The 17050-nt window shown below is 40.9% G+C and overlaps 1 protein-coding gene across 1 annotated transcript in view; it reads right to left on the reverse strand.

The window, feature by feature from the left end:
- Positions 1-17050, reverse strand: part of thrab (thyroid hormone receptor alpha b) — a 168591-nt gene that overhangs the window by 99196 nt on the left and 52345 nt on the right. The window contains exon 3 of the mRNA XM_080872288.1: positions 4103-4177. The gene's annotated coding sequence lies outside the window, so the exon portion shown is untranslated. The remainder of the gene's footprint in view (positions 1-4102; positions 4178-17050) is intronic.

A 17050-nucleotide genomic window follows, 5' to 3' on the forward strand; every position in this document is an offset into this window, starting at 1 on the left:
TATGACTGAACCCTAATACCTAAAAAACATAAATATTAAATCAAACAAACAAACAAAAGAAAACCACTGAATTCTGATGATGAATATGATGAATTCAAAGTAGGATCAGTCTTGGTTGAGTGACTTTGCTCGGATTTTGCAGATTACAATTTACTATGAAAAACCACATCTTATTTTTGCAAAACATGGCACTCGCATCAGATCATGCATAAATTTATACATTCAAGACTCAGTTAAACTTGCAACAGCCAGCAACTGTTGCTGAACGCTTGTTAAAAAAGGCCTGTGCAGATGCATAACAAACAAGCAATTGTTTGAATGAGTATGCAAAGCATCAACTGATAAAACAAACACAGACTTTGACCGTTGACAACATTCAGAAATTTCCTACACATGATAACATTTAGCTCGTGTTTCCATTCATCCGTTTCTGAAGCACTTAACCAATTCAATTCATGTATGATATTATTGTTATTTAAATATTCACTTTAATTTGACCCAGCACTGTCTCCTATCCAGCGGATATATAACCGACACTTGCACTGCATGCGCACATGCCATCCGTACTCCCAGCGCTGCACATTTTGAAATGATGTTTGGTGTAAGGAGAGGCTACACCGATCGATCGTCACCACTGTGAAGCGAGTTACTGTAAGAGCAAGGAAAGCTTTCTAAAGCTAGCAGAAATGAAAAACACAAGTGGCGCGAGCAGGGAGAAACACTTTGAACTAAACATAGAAAACACACACACACACACACACACACACATACAGGTATCACAATGTGTAAAGGATGTGTATTCCATTTTTTTTACATGCAAAGTATGTCCTGGAGAGCTAACGTGAGTGCAGTGAGCTGTGTTTACAAGCACAAATTCCGCAAATGCATGTACACCACATGTGTGCACGAATGTTTGTGAGTACAGTACGCACTATAGCAGCTATGTCAGCAGCAGTCTTGTAGCAGCAGGTGAGATTTACGAGGTGCTAAGAACGCTTGCCTGTAGCCAAGTGATGGGAGACGGATTCGCCCTCCTCGCCTCCCTGTACCCCTGCCTAACGCTCCCCGATTGCCTCCACTTGAAGACACACAAGCACTTAAAGATACACATTCACATAAACACATGGCTGCGCTTATACATGGAGTAACCCCACCAGACAAACATGCACACATAACCCCTGAACCTTAAAGTGTAGCTAAAGCCTTCACTGCCCCCACTCCAGTTCTCAAAGACACGCTTCCTGGGGCTAAAAACACCTTCTAAAATGTCCTGCTCACCAATTTTTCTTCCCTGCTGACTAAATCTCTCCTCCTTCACACATATTCTGGAATTACAGCATACACAGAAATGCAGTACAGTGCGGATCATTATGACAGAAAAGGCTGTCCTGACAGGGGAGCATGTTTTACAACCTGAGGCTTCTACCTTCACTGGATGATATAGAGTACAGGGTTTCATTTTCTATTGCAGCTGCTATATATTCTATAGCTTAGGTGAGCAAGTAAACACATACTCCAGGATGCAGAATGTATATCAGATGGATGGCTGCTTACTGCAGGTTTGCTTTACGCTATAACAAAAATAACTTTTCTTATGACTGATGAAGGTTCGGTTTGACGAGCAAACATACCTTGTATGTTTTTGGATGCCTTTCAAAGAATCGTTTACCTTAGTATTTTATTACACATGCCAAACTAATAAACCAAGTGATCAGTCAAATCTGCAGGATTTTCTGAGTCAAATAGGCTTTCAATCCTGGTAATGAACTGATTTGATTCAGGTGTGTTGACCCAGGGTGATATCTAAAACCTGCAGGACACAGATTCCTGGACACCCCTGGCATACCTGGTTGTTGGACAGTTTAACCAATCTCTCAACCTGAATCACGAACCTTCGAGGATGAGCATCCTGAATGTCAATTATTTACAGCAGTATCATAATCAGTTACAACACAAGTCAATGCTTAAAACAGACTTTTTTTCCCCTTCTACTGGGGTATTGTTTTCGCTCAGTGGTTGAACAGGGGGCCAAATGCAGATGCCTGGTTTTGATTCTAACCCAAGGCCATCTGATGCTCCATCTCCCTGCTCTACTGTCTCCTCTTCACTAAAATTAAGAAATAGAAGTGAGAAAAGCTCAGAGTATAAAAGAATACTTCTCCTGAGGTGTATATTGATCGCAAAAGCTACCAAACAACGAGTCAGTCAAATGTTCAATATTCTTTTGTTGTTACAAATGCTCCGACATTACGTGTCCATCTAACATGCACACTTTCAACCTGTGACTGACAGGAGTCCCCATTTGGCTTGCAAACATCTGTCCAAACAACTCCGATGGCTGTTCTGTCTTCTTCTGTCCATGCCGCTATGCATTGCCTCCCTCCTCTGCAGGGACTTAGAGGATTAAACTGCAATTATATGCTTCCCCTTTCTCCCCAGCTGTGCAGAAAGGGGAGAGGAAAGGACGGGAGAGGAAGGGAGACCTTTGACCCAAAACTAGTCTTTGAATGACTCAAACAAATTTAAATACAACTGTCAACGTACACAAATCCACCGTACATATTTGCATATTTATAACCTACCAGAACACTGCAACAACTAAACAGATATATTTTTCAGAAACTGAACAGAGCAGACATCAATGTCAAATGTCACATCAGTGTCAGACATGAAAAAGCAGGAAGTAGCAAGGATAGGCAGCGATCACTTCCTATATGACATTACCCAACTGCGTGTATAGAAGGTATCAGCTGAGCCATCACCCGACGAGCCTGGCAGTAAGATCAGCTGATTTACTTGGATGATCAATTTATTATCTAGTGTTATTCCAGCCAATAAGACCTTAAAAGATGTGTGACAGCTCTGTCAGATATAAATGATCTGCAGCAGATGAATGTACTGCTGCTGATTAATATTTGTAAGACAAAGAATGGAAAATATTTTATAGACATCCCCTCCAGTCAGAAGGAAACTTAAAAGTCCCGAATATTCAGTTCTGTCATTACGACGAGACACGACTCACAGTGAAGGATGATGGTGCAAACGTGATGCAAAACAAGTGTCAAATCATCAGGTGCTTGAGCTTCTTCTTCCTCTGACAGATGAATATGTTTACATAAATCAGTCAGTCTGCACACACTTGTTAATAGTCCAATCCATGACATTAGGTGGCACATTAGTGGGGGGTTTTCCCCTTTGGTCAAGAAGAACTGGATGAAATGTTGAGACGAGAGTTGAAAATTACACGAGCAGCAGACACAGCTTGTCAAGCTAGGAACAAAAGAAACAAAGCTCCAGAATACCAATGAAGTCAGTCCCCTGTTTGGCAGTCTTTAATTAATAAAAGCAATGGTGATCTAAAGAGGTTAGACATTCCAAAAAGAAAACACACACACACATAAATAACAGTCAACGCTCTTTTGCTGTGTACTTTTAAACACTACAGAGCAATCCACAGTGATCCTACTGACATTTCAAAAAATTTAGAGGAATTAAATGCTTGTTTTCCTCCCAATCGTTGGAAGTGGAAGCACAGGAACGCAACGTTATCATCAACTCGACATGAAAAACACCGACTGCAGAATCTATTATTTATTTCCAGTCTCTCTTGTATTGCTTTTATTCCCAATCAACCCCTGAGGGAAATATCTGGCTTTCTAGCTTCCAGCCACTCCACTGCGGAAGCCTTCAACTTTGCCTGCTTACTGTCTGTGGATCAGGTAGCGCACAACGGGTTTCTCGAGAGCTGCAGACATGGTGTGAGAGAAAAACTCGCCATAAAGCTCTGCGGAGCAGAGGAGAGCTGCAGATTTGGGTGATGGTGCTGTGTCATTATGATAATACTGCATTGTTTTCACACAGTGAATCCGACGTGTCGAACCGTTTCTCTGTGAAAATTACATCTATGTAATCAGACTAGCAAGTGATCAGTGGGACCAAGCAGACAAAGTGGGCATGTGGGCACTGCTACAATTAGATAATGAACGGCTATACAAACAGCACCGGCTACAAGCCAGCGGCTCGCTGAGGCTCTGCTGTGTACACTCGCATAATAAACATACATTTATTAAATACACAAGAAGACAGGCAGAACACAGCCTACCAGTCATACTGCGCGAGCGTGGAGTTAATGATTTCCCCAGGCCTCTTGCGTTGTGTAGTCCGCCTTGCCTCCGTTCTGGAAGAAATAAAAAGAGGATTGTCAGAGTGGATGAAAAGCTTAGGTGGTGGTTGGAGGATGCAGGGATATAATATATAGAAGACAAACAAAGGTACACGGTACAAAGGCCAGTAACGGCACCTCCTTGCCCTTTGTCCTCATTCCTCAGGCTCAGTGTTCTTGCTGTCCTTTCTGTTTGTTCTCTCCTTTCCTCAATTCTTTCATTCTTTCACATTGAAGAACTAGTTTTTTCACTCCATCCTTCTTTTGACCACCTGACGTTACTCTCCTTCGACACACCTTTTTCCTCCTTTCCTTCTCATTTTCTTCTATTGTCCCATTCTTCCACTCCGTCTCACTTTCTTTTTCCTTCTCTCTCTTTTCTCTCTAACTCTTTAACTCTGGCCTCAGGAGACTTGGCCTGTTTACCTCAGAGACCGACATGAAAGCCAAACATTTATGTATGGGTCTGTGTCACAGTCATGCTGTAACGGACGCAGAAACGTCCTCCTGCAGCTAGCATAACTGGTTTTATGTTAGCTGCAGTCAGACTAGAAGTGAACGTTGAAAGTCTCGCATCAGACAGATGCTGCAGACATCTGCTTCCTGGAGCAGGCTCTGACTCTGATCTTCACCTACATATCATCTCAGGTTAGAAACTTTGTGCTACTATGTGGGCCACTTAAGTGAGATAAAAGGATCGACATCAACCCTGTATGTACACAAGCTAAAGAGCTGAATGTGGACTGGAACAGGGGGGAAAGAACTTTAACCAATTAATTGGTTAAAAAGCAAAAGCCACTATTGCACAGCATATGGCCAGGGTTTTTCATACATAGGGGAATTTTAGCCACTAAAATTCCTAAGAGGTTTTAGTCAGAAAACCTCAGCACTGGCATTAGATATTTTTAACCAGTTTTATAGATTGTGGTTTCATTTATTCAAGCATAACAGACACAGATTTCTGTCACATAAAATGACACAGACCTACTGCCTTTAGTGCACACAGTCCAATCAACATTAGATGCAAAGTCACTCCCCAAAGGCCAATTTTGAGACAGGAAAACCCCTGATGGCTCCGCATGTAGTGTCATCATAAGCCCATCTTTTGTTTTTCCTTCCTTTCTTATCTACATCCTGTCATTTCACACTTATTAATTCTTTCAAACACATTTCTCCCCAAAATATTCAATTTTCCACAGATATGACGCTTTACTTTATGCCTATAAAACCACAGTAACTTAACAAAAGTAAACTCTGTTGCACAAGTTCGACTTTATGCAATGGAGCAGTGACTCAGCATGCAATGTCTCATTTTAATGTCTGAGGTTTGGCTGTGAAAGATGTTTAGTTCAGCTTGTCTATTCTCTGGTGACACCTAAATGAATACTTTAGTAGACAACACTATACTGTTGACAAATACATCCCAGCATCCTTGTAGCATTTCATTACAGTTTGTCTCCCTATAAAGCTCCATGAGGACAGTAATGCCCACAAATGTGAGAATGCATACTGGCTACAACAGCTACTTGGCACACAATGACAGAGGTTAGAGGCAGAAGAGGAAATAGAAAGAGAGGAAGAGAGAAACTGAATGAGAGAGGGGGTTCAAGAACACATGAGAAAATCCCTTCATGGTAAAAAAAAAAAAAAAAAAAAAAAAAAAATTAGAAAGAGGAAGGAAACAGAAATTTGAAAGTGTTTTAAGACGTTGAAGAAGGAAGGAAGCCCTTAATGTCTCCACGATCCCCTACGATAGGAAATGCCTGAAGTAATGCTTTTGTTTGTATGTCTCCATATGTTGAACTGACTGTACTACAAAACTGGAAAGTGTCAACAAAAAAAGTCAGAGAATGATGTAGACAACTTTGCAGTCAGTTAAAGAAAGTTGAGATTTGGAGAAAAGCGTTTTCAGCTTCTTGAAATGGACACTTTTCCTCCTCCTCTTCTCCTCATTTATTATTTAATGTCAATACTATCTCAATTTGACATATACTTCCTAGCCTGAAGTCCACTCAATACTTTTCTCCAGAGTTTTCCACCGAGGATATTCCATCTGCTGCAGGAGGATCAATCGCTGTTGCCAAGGTCAACAATGGACTTTCACATTCAATTTTCTCAAGTGATGTTTCAGAGTATGTACTATACACTGTGAGTGAATTCTATTCATATCACCCACTACCAATGTACTCTCGATGACGTGTGTCTGCAATGGAAAGTGTGGGTTGCACTTAAAATACCACATACGAGGGAACTCCCCTCTGCTTTAACGTAAAGAATCAATTTTCCCGGAGAAACTGCTGCAGAGAGAACAGGAAGGTTGGATGGATGGATGAGGGTATGGGTGGATAATTTGATAGACTGAAGGCCCTAAAGATGACTAATTTGGCTAACAGATGAGGCTGAAGGTCATTCCCTGAGTTTGCACATGGGATCTCTGACCTTGCAGATACAGCCGAGGGGTGGACTAACAACGTGGCGGTGAAATGGATCGAGTCTATAATGGGTTTTTTTTGTGTGCAAAAAAGAAAAATGTAGTATGGGTCAGATACGTTTCACAGGCAACAGATGAACTCATTAAGGACAGCATCTTCAGACTGAAGGTCAGCTACGCAGACCTACTGACACTCAAGTTTAAGCTGCACTCCCCCACTGCAGAGCATCAGATGATAATGGATGTCAAAACAGAAGCAAAGGGAGAGCAGCAATGCACCGAGTCAAGTGCTTGGGTGTCTTCGTAAGAGGACGAGCTTCAAAGTAAAGCCTCTTCATTTTGCTAACGCTGAGCAATGCTATCGCTGCTGCCAGCGCAGCCTTTTCACCGTCCTGCTGACATGAATAGCTCCTTTTGTCACAGCGAAATTCCACTGGCAAGTTTTTAATTAGCTGGAGGGCTCTTCCCTTGTAGGCCTGTGTGGGCAAAAAATAGAGAAAAAAAGAAGATGGGGCACAAGGAAGAAGGTTTCTTAGCATGAAGGAAAATGTGGAAACTTTAAGAGAACTGAATGGAGAAGCTGTGAAATTTTTGGATGATTCACACCAGGGTTTAAAAATTTAGATGTTTCTTTGCTTTGTTTTTTTTAACTTTACTTGCATAATAGTGTAATCCTTAAACTATAATATAATCTTCATATTAGGGCTGCCACGATTAGTCGACTAGTCACGATTACGTCGACTATCAAAATCGTCGACGACTAATTTAATAGTCGACTCGTCGTTTGAAGATTTAGGACGCAGGAATAAGTAGCAGGATTTAAGAGTGTAATAACGGACTGAAACAGAAGATGGCAGCACTGCATGTACAAGGATGCCAGCTGCCGTTAAACCCCGAAGAAGAAGAAGCTGTGTCCCAGGATTCATAGCGTGGCCCAGCTCAGTTTCCAACAATGGCGGTAGCTGGTTAGTTTTAATGTTACTCTTATTATTCTTTCTGGGTCACAAAATAAACATTTAACATATTTTCAGGTGAGACTGTAGCTGTATAAACCTCAAATATCTGCTCAGTTTATTAAGACACTACATATTTTCAAAAGCGCTCCAACGTTTTTGGAGACGTCTGTTACCCACCAGCTCGATAGCTAGCCGGGGGCAAGGCTCACTAGAGCCGGTGAGAACACCGGACTCCCGGCAAATCGTTTTCAAACCCACCGCAGTCTTTTGCTACTCAGGTTAAACATGATAACTTACTTAGATAACTTAAAAATGTTATTGTTTGGCTTTTTTTAGTATTTTATTTGTTCCTGAGTAAATCGGTTTGGCTGAGATTAAAGTTATAGTTTTTACACAGCTGAATAAACATCAAGCAGACAACTGATTATCAGAAGTGTGAGATGCTTGAGAATATACTCCGGTGTCCTGTTATATTTTAGATAGCAAGGAGCAGACGAGACTGAGTTTATTAAACTTCACCAAAACAATCTGCAAATTTCATTAAAATGTAATAAACTATCATCTTGTCTTTATTTTTAGTTAGCACCTTAAACACTTAAAGCTGTAAGCTAATGATAGTTATATAAGAGCAGATGCTGCTGGTGCAATAAGCTGTACGTTTTACGTCCAATGGATGCATGATCTGATTAGTCGACTAATCGCAAAAATATTCGGTGACTAGTCGACTATCAAAATAATCATTTGTGGCAGCCCTACTTCATATTCAATAAAGAATACTTCATGGTATGTTCTGCATCTACAATGCATGTCCTTTGTGAATAATAAAATGATCACAGCTGTCTTGTGTTTTGCACAGAGCATGTGAAACTTTGCTGGGCCCGTGTTCACGAGTGTCCTGTGACAAGTCGGGTTTCAATCGTATGCGTGTGCCATTTGATCACATGCTTGTGCTATATTTGCGCTGACTGGACCACCTTCTTATATAGCACTAAGCCAACCTCAGTGCAATGTCACATACTGCTGAGCACTTTAGGATGTGGGTCGAAACCGTATGCGCAGATCTGATTGAACCAAAGCCAAGGACACATCAGGCCATATGTTCAGCAGCTTTCACCATGGACTGCCTTCAATTACCTACTTTCTTCTTTGCTTCAGACGGCACATTCTGAAGAATCACCTCAAACTTAAAGGTGTAGATTCTTTAACTATGAAATAACAACATAGTAAACTTGAAACCGGCAACTTCCTGTTTCCTGTTAAAGGGAACCTATTCGGCTCATTTTCAACTGCATGTTTTTATTCTTAAATAACTAGCTTTGCATGATTCAGAGTTCAAAATAGAAGTATCTGCTTTCATTGGCATCGTACAGACCTAAGAGCAGAAAAATCTGTCAGAGACAGAGTGCTTACAGCAGTCTGTCTCTGACTCTTAACTTTGCCTGTGTTCAATATGAGCATCCTCTACTGTAACAGTATACATATGACAACAAATAAGGAAAACCAAATTAGGTTGCCTTTAACAAAACAAACACAGATGCCATAAGTAAAAACAATACGAGCGCGGTAATTAAATGTAGCGTAGATACCTACGACACTGCAAGAAGATCCAGATGTGGGAGGTGTTTAAGGTTCTAATGTTCCCAAGCTGTATGTGACCTAAAGGCATAATGTCGTAAAGTAGCTTCCTGGCAGGAATATTTAATTATGTGATCTCAATTATCCATCCAAGACTGGAAGGGTGCCAGAACATCCAAATGCGGATACTTCGATAAGATCGCTCATATGCTGACTCTTGTGCTCACCATGACGGATCACTTGATGCTTATCTGACCCACGCCTGCCCTCCATTCCTCTACATCATGTCAATAATAACACAATAATAAGAGCACAATAATAATTTGTGCTTCTTTAATTTAATTTAGTTCTTTGCTGTCCTTTCTCTAGTTCTATTGGATTTTTTGTCCTTTTTTCACAAAGCTGTCTGACTGAAATAAAAAAAACAATTAATATCACTGCCACATCTTTACACTTGCAAATGAAAACTGTAAAACCTGATTCATAAATTCCTTTATGATGTTCTAACAATCTGGCTGCAAACTTTCACTATAGTAAATTGTGGGATTTTATTTTACAACTAGTGGTATTTGCCAATTATTAAAAACAATCATGTGCAATGATGCAAGAGCACAGGCACTGGAGATGCAAGGCTTGTGGCCAAGAAATTTTCATGCAAGCTGCAAGAAGTGCTGCGTTTTGCAGGATTTGTGCACCCGTTGCTTTTGGCGTGAAAGTGTGAAAAATCACCAATGTGATCTCCCCAAATGAAATGTCCACACTGATCCCAAGGAAGTTTAAAACAGAAGCAGAAAAAGTCCTCCCACTTCAGAGGACATTCAACCGAAAACATCTTGAGGGTAAATTCTGTCAGTGGGCCCCAAGTTCAACGCGGCGCCCCCTCCTCTCTAGTGGCAAATGTAAGGCTTTGAACTACCGACTGGGAGGGGTATGGGGAATTCACTGGCCTGTCAGGACTGAGTAATGGTGGATGGGAAAGATCAGATCCTGCCTCGCTGTTCTGCCTTCAGGGAGAATTTTATGACATAGCAGACCGAGCCACGCCAGGCTAAACACTGCATATTATAAAAAACTCTGAGTGTACAAAGTGTCACATTAACATATGGAAAACCAAAATATATCTTCTATAAGATCTTTTATTTAGAAAATTGGAATCAACAATTGGCAATTTTGAATGCACAAGTTGCAGAAATGGTCTTCACATACATGAAGAAGAGATAAGAAGCAAAGAGTAAATTGCAGTACTTAGGATAGAGCTTAAGGAAAGAAAAAAAGTCTAATGAAGACCCTACTAATGCAGTGTATGTGCAGTGTAATATCAATCTGCAACAGACTGATATTAAGCAGACGCCCCTGTTAATAGCTTTGTGGAGTGTGCATGAGCAGGGCTCCTTTAGTTGTCTAATCCCACACTTGACAACAATGCTATCTCCTCCTTCCACTGCACTTAACCTTGACCCATCTCACTTACTCAAAATAAGAAGGAGAGTCAATCTAACATCTGGAAAAAGACATGCCCACACTGTGCACACACTAATGGCATAAAGGCAGAATTCCATCAAACAATTGCAGCAATTTAACAGCATCCATGCCAGCAGCCTAAGGGATCACAAACTTGTCTGGCAAAGGTATCCGGATATCCATTATTACAGAGAGTCGGGGAGTGAAAATGGACTGGCATTCAGATACTACAGTACTCAGGGTGATTCAGACCAAGTTCCATTCACACAGCATTTTATTATATGCAGTTTAAAGGTTGTATGTACCTCTCACACATGAGCACCTTAGGATCATCTATAAACTTGCATGGATGTGACAGTGAGAACATGCAAGCTCCACACTGAAAGCCCACAACCAACGCAGAATCTGCTGTGTGCTCAAAGTGATAACCACTACACCACGATCCCATCCAAATAGTGCAATGCACTGCGAAATGTGTGCAGTTGCAATCTTCTGTAAATTGTCACTTGGTAGACAGTTGGTCACGAAAGAAAAATGAAAAGTGGTTCATTTGAAATTTCATATGAACTGTTTGTCCCCACAGTTATCAATTCCTTTGATCCGTTCTGGCATGCTTTTCTAACAGTTGCACATTTACATCAAATGCATGGCGATGGAGGTTTTGCACACCTGAGTTGAATTCAAGCTGTTTATGTTTAAAAAAAGAAGAAATTCTCATGTGTGTTCAGACTCAGAGATAATTAAAAAGCCCTGTTCAGGCTGGAGACCTGTGCAGGCCTGCTGTTTATGTCCTCTCACAGCAAAATAATCAATAATGAATGAATGAACAGAAACAATGTGGAATGCGAGAACTCATAATCCGCACTGTATCGATACCATCTAAAAGCATGCTGTAGTGTAACTCTTCAATATCCAAGGTTAAGGATGTCACGGTGCGTTCCTACATCTAGCCAGAAGCATTCGTGCCTAAACCAAACAGCAGAACAAAACCTGTGTCAAAAAGTGAACTGAAACAAAGGAAATATAAACTTCCCAAATATGACATAAGGCCCTTTGTCGCAGTTTTATATTGCTGGATGTGTTTGCCTTCAGTGTTTAATACTGCAGCATTTGGTGCTTCATGTCGATCATACCAAAGGACACTGCGTGTATCATTTAGAGGATCCAGCATCTTTGAGAGTGCTTCATGCTGAGTCACAGTTAGTATAAAATGCCTTATCCAGCTAAATTAATTCAAATTTTAAACAAACAAAACTAATAAAACCTAAATGTACACAGCTGTAGTAATCAGTTCACACAAAGTTTACACTTTTGGCTCCTTTCTGGGACTTCAACATTCTCCAATTCTTGTAACGTAAAAGTTAAAAGGAGGAAGAGCAGTGGAAAGAACTGCCCAGAACACAGTGGGCAGGAAAAGATATGACCTCGATTAGGACATATAGATCACAAATAAAGTTGTGATCTACATGCAAAGAGGCTTGCAGCAACTTAAACTTGCAGGTTTTCCTGTTTCTGTTTTAACCAGCTGCAATTTATGTTAATTATGGATAAGGGAAATTGTTCCATTGTGCAGCTTTTACATGCATTTTAAAGCAGAATGTCATTTGGATTTGAATGCACACTTTGCTATGTAGCTGGAGATATTGCCTCTGATGTCAGGAATCAATAATAAAGCCAGCTGTGAAGAAAATAATTTTACATTGATGTGCATGCTAGAAACTATCCTCGCACATTTAAGAAAAAGGAAAACACAGAAAAAGTTCTACCAAATACATCTATGTCGATCTATTAAGATTACGAATAGATTGGGTTGGGGCTCGAGAACGTGTCATTCCAAGGGCAGTCGTTTAGCCTCGGTCTAGAAGACTAGGTTCACTGTACGAGCAGTCGTAAAATTCACAGCTCTCAGGGAGAGGATGACTAACGGGAGATGGGGAGGGGGTGGCAATAAGGAGCGATAGAAGGAAGAGGAGTCAGAGAGTGACACAAGGCTTTGCTGATGAGAGCCTGCAGAGCTGCATGGTTCAAGGAGACAGAAAGAGGGTAGTGCGAAGGTCATGGCAAATAAGGAGAAGACACTGGAACAGGGCTTGACAGAAGGAAAATTTACTGCTGGTCAAGCTGCATATAGCTTTGCTCCAGTGCCCTTGACACTGTATTAGAATGAAGTATGTGCTGGGAAGAGGAGTAAGGGAGAATGGAGGCTACAGAAAGAGCAGCATTTCTGTATATTGTATTGAGATGTAAAAAAAACATCACACCCATGACCTAAAACATACACACAAAATGTACTTTTATATCGCTGGTGCAAGTTAACCACATTGGAAATGCCTAATTAAAATGCTGTAACTGTTAATGTTAAGCAGTATTAAACTAAATATAGAAAAAGTGGTTACAGCGATGTACAGTCACTGGCATTTATATTCTCAGGCTGTTTTGATGCTTTGTAAAAAGGGCAGGATGTAGTTAGTCTGGGTAGCTGCACCACTGATCAAACACCGTGATTTTTCTTCTATGAATCTGCAGTTTATTTGTATAAGGATATGGACCAATGCCGCACAACACAGCAGTTATAGTCCAAACTAATTTGCAGAGCTTGTTCGTAGATTGGCTGTTGTGATGTCCACAATGCCCTCATTTAAGCTTCAGCCAGTACAAACAAAGCCTGACAGGCATAAAGAATGGGTCCAAGAGATAATTAGGTTATGTTTATGTTATGTTATGTTGACCCATATAGTAACACAATATATCTAAAACACACTGACAGAGACTGCAAGGAGCTGTCAGTGTGTTTTATATGCTGTGTGTAGCTCTTTAGCTGATCTCATGTATGAAATATGTACGTGAAAGAATGTGTTTGTCCTCATCGAAGGGGAACTGCTCATTTTAATCTCCAAGAGAGCGTCTTTAGTCGAGTGTCAAATTAAAGCTATATTCAAAATCTCAGTTGAAACTCCTTGTATGTTTACTATTGGCCTTTTTTTCCAAATGAAATCTGCAGTTCCACCTCTCAAGTGTAATTAAGGAGAAGAATTATGACAACTATGGATATTTCGCAAGCACACAGCTAAGAAACAGCCCCCTTACTCTTCCACTCCAAACAGAATAAAACAAAAATCTCAAAGCTTTAGAGAAACTGAAAGGCCATTTTTTTTCTATAGAAAAATTTTTCTGCTAAAAAATGAAAAATAGATATTTGCAAAATTCGGATTAAATATGTATTTTACCTGGTTAATGTGTGTGGCGGGGCGTGGTCTACAGCTCCGCCGCAGGGGAGGCGGACGCACCTGAGCGGCGCCCGCAACCACGCCTCGCCGCCTTTACATCTGTGCTATCTATGCTGTTGTGTTGGTATGTGTCGGGCTGTGAGCTGAAAAGCTACAGCCGTCTGTATGCGTCAGCAACCGTGTGTGAAAAGTGGTCCATAAAGAAATGCTGAAAAGCGTGTTCATGCAAACATCGTCGGGTCTGCCGTGATATGTTTACAATGGGACTTCTGCTCCCGAACAGCGTCTGCAAATCGGGGCTTTCATCTTTACGCAGGACTGTAAGCTGTCATCTGTGAGGCGTGAGCGGTGTTTGTTTTTAACATAGATCACGGTAGAGAATAGCTGCTGACGTAATGTGGATCCGAAGATCCATAATTGGCCTACCTGGGGTTGAAAGTCTCGATAAATGCACGGCGTTTTGGCGGGTACACCGGCTTCCGCGAGTGTGACGCTTATTTTGAGCGATGAAAAAAATAATAGAATATAATATTTTTTTATTTCAATATCACAATAATCTTCCAATTTAGAACTACAAGTTAAAAAAGAACTAACATAAATAAAATACACTTCAGCTAAATACTTCTAATTTATTTTCCCAAACCACGCGGAGCCGCACTATAAGGACTAAAGAGCCGCATGCGGCTCCGGAGACGCAGGTTGCCGACCCCTGGACTAGACGTTAGCTGGAGCCAGAAATATTAGTCGATTGAAAATATAATGTTTAGTTTATCAGCGCACAACTGCAGGTACCAGTTGAAACTTGTTACACTGGCCACTGCCCGGGGCTGCAGATGGCTCTACTTCCCTCTCTCTGTGAATGAAGGTTGTATGTGCATGTGTCATATCTAACATCTTATTAACATGAAACGAGAATAACAGCTCAAAATATTTGTTTGCGTGTTTAACTTTGTCCATTCAAAGTGTGAGAATTCTTTTTCTATTGTTTTAACAGCTATTAAATTATTAGGCAGGAACATCTCGAGCACAGACATAAAACTGATCTTATTTAACTCTCTCAAAGGAAAAAACACATTTTCTGGGGCTTCCAGTGAAATCATGATATCAGTGTAACCGAGTGCATATGTATTTAGAAATGCATTGATTGAGCTTCAGACACAAATCGGATGATCATGAGCAATATTGGCCCCGACTACTGACTGGCAGGTCAGCTTCCCATATGTCTGTCCCTTTCATTAACACTCAGCACTCGTACATCGGTGCAGGCACACACTTGTTAGCTTACAAACTCCCCAGTGTGAGTGAAGACACAAAGCTCACTAAGGTAAACCACAGAGGGACCACCATGAAAACGTTTGTAACAGCAAACCTAATCAAACACTTAAAATCACCTCCACCCAGCTGACAAACTGTAACTCACTGCAGGGGGAGTTATACAGTTGAATAAGTTCTTTTATTATATTTATAACAATTTGCATTGAAGAATAGTTGATTTTTGCTTATATGTGCAGTCAGTTCTTAGAAATAAAATGGCAATCACACTTTTACAATCAATGCATCTCTACATAGGGTCTGAAACTTCCTGTTTTGTGAGTTAGTTATTGCTGATACGTGTTAAAAAGCTAACAAACAATAGCCAGTGGTTTTGAAACTGCACTTTGGTGTAACTGTATTTCCTTTTTTGGATCTTCAGGGCGATCATTTGACCAAAGTCTGCTCAGAAATGATTGGTGCACAGAACTCAGCTACAGATCAGCTTTTAGTACGAAAGATCCTGCTGGACCTTCAAACATAGTTGTCTGCTCTGTCGCAACAGCAGTTCTATAGGCTTTTGTGCCTATGTAAACCAAACTCACCTCCATCTGTGCAAACCTTGAATTTATAATCCCACAATGACCTCCACAGAATTCAGGAAGAAAAAAGGAAGGAAGACGCACAACAGGTGCATGACAACAGCTGCATCCGAACAAAACTCAAGGCATGCGTCAAATAACACGGGCCTCAGTGCCCAACCCGAAACAGAAGCTATCATCGGGAAGGCTAAATGCGATTAGTGTCTGGTGGTAATCTAGGGCCTATTCATTCCTGCTTAGAGTAGGTGACACATTTGATACAGAGGATTAGCCCACCTCTCCTCACTGTGCAGGGGAGGGGAAAATCAAAGGACAGTGGGAAGCGGTTGAAAAAGGGGAAGGAAGTGCGCGGAAGAAGACGAGGGGAAAAAAGAAACAAGAGCAGAAGCCAGGAGTCCAACACTTCCATAATTAAAGCGGACAGTTCCTTTGTGCAGCCATGTCATTAACATAACCCAGCATGCTGCAGTTCTTCAGTTAGTGCCTTAAGAACATATGTGATGAGAGGCTGGGAGACTTGAAGACTCGTCTGATGCTGCAGATTCCACCACATGATGACTTTAACATTCAAAAGTTTGCTGACTGTAATTTCACAAATCCAACTAACCTTTGAAACGTCGCCACATGTACCCAGAGCACACACCGACTCACTGCATTCACGTGGGCATCTGTACAGAAGCCACTGTTTTTAAGCTTTGATACATATGTGCATAATAAACTCCCTTTTAAATCCGTGACGTTTTATAGCACAATCAGTGACAATTAGGAGTTGACGTTTGAGGTCATTCGCCGCATTCAGCCACACAAAACAGCGAGAAACCATGTGACTCACCACATGTTGTCACACATTGCAAAGGATACGCTATCTCTGTGTTTATCGCTGCATAATAAGAAAACTCTTCTCCCCATTCTCCATTTTTTTAATAAACTGAAACTGTCCTCCTTTCAGCTGTATCAACAAACACACATGCACAGAGTGACGCACTGTTCACATCAAATTTTCTGTAGAATAGACCCCGGGGACTGTGATGTCACTCAGAAAAGCAGAAGTGGAGTATCTACAGATTTTTAAGAGTAGCCATGCGTACAAGAAATCACACCATGAATGAAGCAGCAAGCTTTAATGCTGGAGTTCTGATAAATACATAATCAGTCTGTATTAAATACATTATTCAAACCTAAAATACGTGCACAAACATAAATACACCCTTAAAATGGCAGCATTAATGTAACCACATGAACCAACCACACTGAACACTGCTTTCATTTTCTTCACGAAGAAGAGCCGAGTCTGACAGACGTTTCTAGAGAGCAAAGATGAAAGAGCTGGAGCAAAACTCTAATCTAAACCACACAAGCATAGCCCACTTCATGTAAATCTGCAT

Source organism: Rhamphochromis sp. 'chilingali', assembly GCF_963969265.1.
Source record: "Rhamphochromis sp. 'chilingali' genome assembly, chromosome: 22".
In the NCBI taxonomy this organism is placed as follows: domain Eukaryota; kingdom Metazoa; phylum Chordata; class Actinopteri; order Cichliformes; family Cichlidae; genus Rhamphochromis; species Rhamphochromis sp. 'chilingali'.